This window comes from Salvelinus fontinalis, chromosome 21 (assembly GCF_029448725.1).
Source record: "Salvelinus fontinalis isolate EN_2023a chromosome 21, ASM2944872v1, whole genome shotgun sequence".
NCBI classification, from domain to species: Eukaryota; Metazoa; Chordata; class Actinopteri; order Salmoniformes; family Salmonidae; genus Salvelinus; species Salvelinus fontinalis.
In genome coordinates this window covers 25,212,104-25,219,025 of record NC_074685.1, presented here as the reverse complement: position 1 = coordinate 25,219,025, position 6,922 = coordinate 25,212,104, and positions in this window count along the sequence as shown.

The following is a 6,922-nucleotide window of genomic DNA, read 5'->3' as shown; positions in this document are numbered from 1 at the left end:
TCAACGAGGTACTGCAGGCCCCTCACCCGGCGTCTCGAGTCCAGAATAGCTCGTACAGCGTACGCCGGGGACCCCTCGATCTCCAGAGGGGGCGGAGGGACCTCCGGTACCTCACCTTCCTGAAGGGGACCAGCTACCACCGGCCTGAGGAGAGACACATGAAACGAGGGGTTAATACGATAGTAAGAAGGGAGTTGTAATCTATAACACACCTCGTTTATCCTCCTCAGGACTTTAAATGGCCCCACACACTGCGGCCCCAGCTTCCGGCAGGGCAGGCGGAGGGGCAGGTTTCGGGTCGAGAGCCAGACCCTGTCCCCTGGTGCGAACACAGGGGCCTCACTGCGGTGGCGGTCAGCGCTCCTCTTCTGCCGCTCACTGGCCTGCCTGAGAGAGGCCTGGACTGCCCGCCCGGTCTCTCTAGAGCGCTGTACCCACTCCTCCACCGCAGGAGCTTCGGTCTGGCTCTGATGCCACGGAGCCAGGACCGGCTGGTACCCCAATACGCATTCAAATGGCGACATGTTAGTTGAGGAGTGGCGGAGTGAGTTCTGGGCCAACTCTGCCCACGGGACGTACCTTGCCCATTCTCCAGGCCGGTCCTGGCAATACGACCTCAGAAACCTACCCACTTCCTGGTTCACTCTCTCCACCTGCCCATTACTTTCGGGGTGATACCCAGAGGTAAGGCTGACCGAGACCCCCAGACGCTCCATAAACGCCCTCCATACCCGGGACGTGAACTGGGGACCTCGATCAGATACGATGTCCTCCGGCACCCCGTAATGACGGAAGACGTGGGTAAATAGAGCCTCCGCAGTCTGTAGGGCCGTAGGGAGACCAGGCAATGGAAGGAGACGACAGGACTTAGAAAACCGATCCACAACGACCAAAACAGTAGTGTTCCCCTGAGACGGGGGAAGATCAGTCAGGAAATCTACCGATAAATGAGACCATTTCCGTTGTGGAAGCGGGAGGGGTTGTAACTTCCCTCTCGGCAGGTGCCTAGGAGCCTTACTCTGTGCGCATACCGAGCAGGAAGAGACATAGAGTCTCACGTCCTTAGCCAAGGTGGGCCACCAGTATTTCCTCCTAAGACCCCGCACTGTCCTCTCAATCCCCGGATGACCCGAAGAAGGTCATGTATGAGCCCACCGAATCAACCGATCACGAACACCAAGCGGTACGTACCTATGGCCAGTAGGACACTGGGATGGCACAGGTTCTACCCTTAACGCCCGCTCGATGTCCGCGTCCACCTCCCATACCACCGGGGCCACCAGACACGAGGCTGGAAGGATGGGAGTCGGATCGATGGGCCGGTCATCCGTGTCATAGAGACGAGACAGCGCGTCGGCCTTAGTGTTGAGGGAACCTGGTCGGTAAGAGATCGTAAATCTAAAACGAGTAAAAAACATGGCCCACCTAGCTTGACGCGGATTCAGTCTCTTCGCCTCTCGGATATACTCCAGATTGCGGTGGTCAGTCCAGATGAGAAAAGGGTATTTTGCCCCCTCAAGCCAGTGTCTCCACACCTTCAGGGCTTTGACCATAGCTAGTAACTCCCGGTCCCCCACATCATAGTTCCGCTCTGCCGGCTCCAGCTTCTTAGAAAAGAAAGCACAGGGACGGAGCTTCGGTGGAGTGCCCGAGCGCTGTGATAGCACGGCTCCAACACCAGCCTCGGACGCATCCACCTCCACTATGAACGCTAACGAAGGGTCCGGATGCGCCAACACGGGAGCCTCAGTAAACCTTGCCTTCAACTGGTTGAAGGCTCCATCTGCCTCGGCCAACCACCGTAGACGCACCGGCCCCCCCTTCAGCAGTGAGGTAATGGGTGCCGCCACTTGACCAAAACCCCGGATAAACCTCCGGTAGTAATTGGCAAACCCTAAAAACCGCTGCACCTCCTTTACCGTGGTTGGAGTCGGCCAATTACGCACGGCGTTAACGAGGTCACACTCCATCATCACCCCCGAGGTGGAAATGCGATAACCCAGGAAGAAAACGGCTGGTTTGGAGAACACATATTTCTCAGCCTCGACGTACAGGTCATGCTCCAGCAGTCGCCTAAGCACCCTGCGCACCAGGGAGACATGCGCGGCGCGTGTGGCAGAATAGATCAAGATGTCATCAATATATACTACCACACCCTGCCCCTGCAAGTCCCTGAGAATCTCATCTACAAAGGATTGGAAGACGGCTGGAGCATTCTTCAACCCATACGGCATGACGAGGTACTCATAGTGGCCTGATGTGGTACTAAACGCTGTTTTCCACTCGTCTCCTCCCCGAATACGCACCAGATTATACGCGCTCCTGAGATCCAGTTTTGTGAAAAAACGCGCTCCGTGGAATGATTCCATCGCCGTAGCGATGAGAGGTAGTGGATAACTAAATCCCACTGTGATTGAATTTAGACCTCGATAATCAATGCACGGACGCAGTCCTCCCTCCTTTTTTCTCACAAAAAAGAAACTCGAGGAGGCGGGTGACATGGAGGGCCGAATGAACCCTTGTCCCAGAGCTTCCGTGACATATGTCTCCATAGCCAACGTCTCCTCCTGTGACAATGGGTACACGTGACTCCTGGGAAGTGCAGCGTTCTCCTGGAGGTTTATCACGCAATCCCACCGTCGATGAGGTGGTAATTTAGTCGCTTCCTTCTTACTAAAAGCGATAGCCAAATCGGCATATTCTGGGGGAATGCGCACAGTGGAAACCTGGTCTGGACTCTCCACCGATGTGGCACCAATGGAAACTCCCACACACCTACCTGAACACTCATCTGACCACCCCTGAAGAGCTCCCTGTCGCCAGGAAATGAGGGGATTGTGAATTGCTAACCAGGAAACCCCCAACACCACTGGAAACCCAGGTGAGTCAATAAGGAAAAAACTGATCTGCTCCCTATGATCCCCCTGGATTACCATGTCCAGCGGAATCGTGGCCTCCCTGACCAGCCCTGACCCTAACGGTCTGCTATCTAGGGAGTGCACGGGAAAAGGTGGGTCTATCTGCACCAGCGGAATACCCAACCTACGGGCGAGTCCGCGATCCATAAAACTCCCTGCTGCGCCTGAATCGACTAGCGCCTTATGCTGAAGAGAGGGGAAAAACGCAGGGGAAAAAAATAACCAAAAACATGTGACCAACAGGGAGCTCTGGGTGAGTTTTGTGCCTACTCACCTGGGGTGGCCGAGGAGTATTCCGCCTGCCATCCCGACTCCCAGATGGACTCCTCCAGCACCGGTCCGAAGTGTGTCCTCTCCGGCCACAGTAGGTGCAAGAAGAGCCACCTCCTCCGGTCCCCCTAGATGCAGCTCCTCCCAACTCCATCGGAGTTGGAGCGGGAGGGCTGGGAGGTGGAATGAACAGGACCCCCTCTGAACACCCGCGGGCAGCTAGCAAGTTATCTAATCGGATCGACATGTCGATCAGTTCATCTAAAGAGAGTGTGGTGTCCCGACAAGCTAGCTCCCGACGAACGTCCTCCCGGAGGCTACAACGGTAATGGTCTATTAAGGCCCTGTCATTCCACCCCGCACCAGCAGCCAAGGTCCGGAACTCTAATGCGAACTCCTGGGCGCTCCTCGTCTCCTGTCGAAGGTGGAACAGACGCTCACCCGCCGCTCGGCCCTCTGGTGGGTGGTCGAATACAGCCCGAAACCGGCGGGTGAACTCTGCGTAATGGTCCCGAGCCGAGTCTGGGCTGTTCCAGACGGCGTTTGCCCAGTCCAGGGCCCTCCCCGACAAACAGGAGACAAGGAGGCTTACACTCTCCTCCCCCGAGGGAGTCGGACGCACGGTAGCCAGGTAAAGCTCAAGCTGGAGCAAAAATCCCTGGCAACCAGCCGCTGCTCCATCGTACACCCTCGGGGGGGTGAGACGCAATGAGCTGGTCCCAGCCGATGACCCTGTGGGAGTGGGTTGTGTCGTCTGCAGGGGAGCTGTAGGGGGCGTCGGAAGACCACTCCTCTCCCCTCGTTCCATCCTCTCCATCATCTGGTCCATCGCTGACCCGATACGATGAAGTACAGCTGTATGATGATGGACACGCTCCTCCATAGTTGGGAGAGGGGTGGTCGCTGCTCCTGCTGACTCCATAGATTGGTGCGGGCTTCTGTCAGAGCTACTAGGAGTACTGGGTGGATGGAGTCAAGCGCAGAGAGCAGATTTAAGGAACGTGGATTTATTTTCCAATGCACAGGGAAAACGATCATGCCCTAAAACATACGGGCGCATGAAATAAGGAGTCCAAAAACACCGGACTAAACTGTTCCGAGAAAATAAAGAAATCCACTTCACAATCCAACACCAACATAACAGAAAACAAGCCCGCACAACAGCCAGCGGGCTACCTACCCTTAAATAGCCTACCCCCCAAACTAAACTCAAAACAGGTGCACCCAATCAGCCCAAACTAACAGAAACAAAAATAAAAGAATCGATGGCAGCTAGTAGGCCGGTGACGACGACCGCCGAGCGCCGCCCGAACAGGAAGAGGCACCATCCTCGGCGGGATTCGTGACAAGGATGGTGCATGTTTAATTAATTTATTAATTAGGTCATGTAAAACATATATAAATTGCAGAAAGGTTCCCTAGTTTTAGGCCATCTGAACACAGAAGAGTTTATCACAGAATTACAACAAAAATATGGATAAACTAGATGGTCTGTAAATCTGACCTTGACGTCATAATGGACAAAGTGTCATGTTTTGCGGCCTAATCTCTCGTGGACAGATTATCTACGTCAACATAATTGGTACCGTAGAATCTGTATGGACTGTAGGATAAAGGGACGCGTAGTATAACGGTGGTTGGGTTTTTCGTCACTGGTTGTCTGGTTATTTGGACAAATCACACGATTTCGCAGGTGCTAGCATCTTTCGAATTTCGGAAGGGGAGGGGACATTCGGCCCGTATTTTGTAAAGCGAGAGGGTGGAGCTCCTGGTTCCGGTTCCACTCCTCGTTGTAGCATTCCTTGATCCCTTCTCTTAATTAAAGAGAAAATCCACTCAGAACTACAGTACCAGTCAGAAGTTTGGACACACCTACTCATTCAAGGGGTTTTCTTTATTTAATTTTTTTCTACATTGTAGAACAATAGTGAAGACATCAAAACTATTAAATAACCCATATGGAATCATGTAGTAACCAATTTTTTTTTAAACAAATCACGATATATTTTATATTTGAGATTTTTCAAAGTAGCCATCCTTTGAGGACAGCTTTGCACACTCTTGGCATTCTCTCGACCAGCTTCACGAGGTAGTCACCTGGAATACATTTCAATTAACAGGTGTGCCTTAATTTGTGGAATTTCTTTCCTTAATGCATTTGAGCCAATCAGTTGTGTTGTGACAAGGTAGGGGTGGTATACAGAAGATAGCCCTATTTGGTAAAAGACCAAGTCCATAGTATAGCAATAACAGCTCAAATAAGCAAAGAGAAAAAACAGTCCATCATTACTTTGAGACATGAAGGTCAGTCAATTTGGAAAATTTCAGAACTTCTTCAAGTGCAGTCACAAAAACCATCAAGGGCTATGATGAAACTGGCTCTCATGAGGACCACCACAGGAAAGGAAGACCCAGAGTTACCTCTGCTGCAGAGGATAAGTTCATTAGAGTTAACTACACCTCAGATTGCAGCCCAAATAAATGCTTCACAGAGTAAGTAACAGACACATCTCAACATCAACTGTTCAGAGGAGACTGCATGAATCAGGCCTTCATGGTCGAATTGCTGCAAAGAAACCACTACTAAAGGACACCAATAAGAAGAAGAGACTTGCTTGGGCCAAGAAACCCGAGCAATGGACATTAGACCAGTGTAAATCTGTCCTTTGGTCTGAGGAATACAAATTTGAGATTTTTGGTTCCAACCGCCGTGTCTTTGTGAGATGCAGAGTATGTGAACGGATGATCTCCTCATGTGTGGTTCCCACCGTGAAGCATGGAGGAGGAGGTGTGGAGGTGCTTTGCTGGTGACACTGATTTATTTAGAATTCAAGGCACACTTAACCAGCATGGCTACCACAGCGTTCTGCAGCGATACGCCATCCCATCTGGTTTGCACTTAGAGGGACTATCATTTGTTTTTCAACAGGACAATGACCCAACACACCTCCAGGCTGTGTAAGGGCTATTTGACCAATAAGTGATGGAGTGCTGCATCTGATGAGCTGGCATCCACGATCACCCGATATCAACCCAATTGAGATGGTTTAGAATGAGTTGGACCGCAGAGTGAAGGAAAAGCAGCCAACAAGTGCTCAGCATATGTGAGAACTCCTTCAAGACTGTTGGAAAAGCATTCCAGGTGAATCTGCTTGAGAGAATGCCAAGAGTGTCTCATGGGCATAGCCTGTCTAGGGCCCCATCCTTCTACTTTATAGAGTGGCGGGGCTGTCAATTGGTTATAAACAAATCAAGGAATGTGGCTTTATAAGGCACCTAAAGCCAATTTGACGCCTGCTCAATATTATATGAGCAGACAGGCTAAGTCACCAGGTCACAGAGCATGATACAATATCAACATTGTCTTTGCTTTAGGCACAACAGTAAATCGAACAATGTGAAATTAAACTCATTAAATGTAGGCTAATCCTTACGACTCACCATACTGTCATAGATTCAATATTGTAGCGACCTTAAACCAACACCTAGCAACCTCACCAAGAAGTTTGGACCTATTGGTGTAACGGTAAGGTGTTGGCTTGACAGTTGCTGGACCCAAGTTCAAGTCCCGGTTGGGGCTACCCCCTGGATTTGCTACATTGGTGTCAGAATAGGGATGGTGCCTGTGGGGACATTGGAGATCCAAGTACACATGAGGGTCTTGGTATAGAGAAGCATGGGGGGGGACACACTCTCCCGAAGGAAGAGAGTAATGTAGGTTGCTGGACACGTGT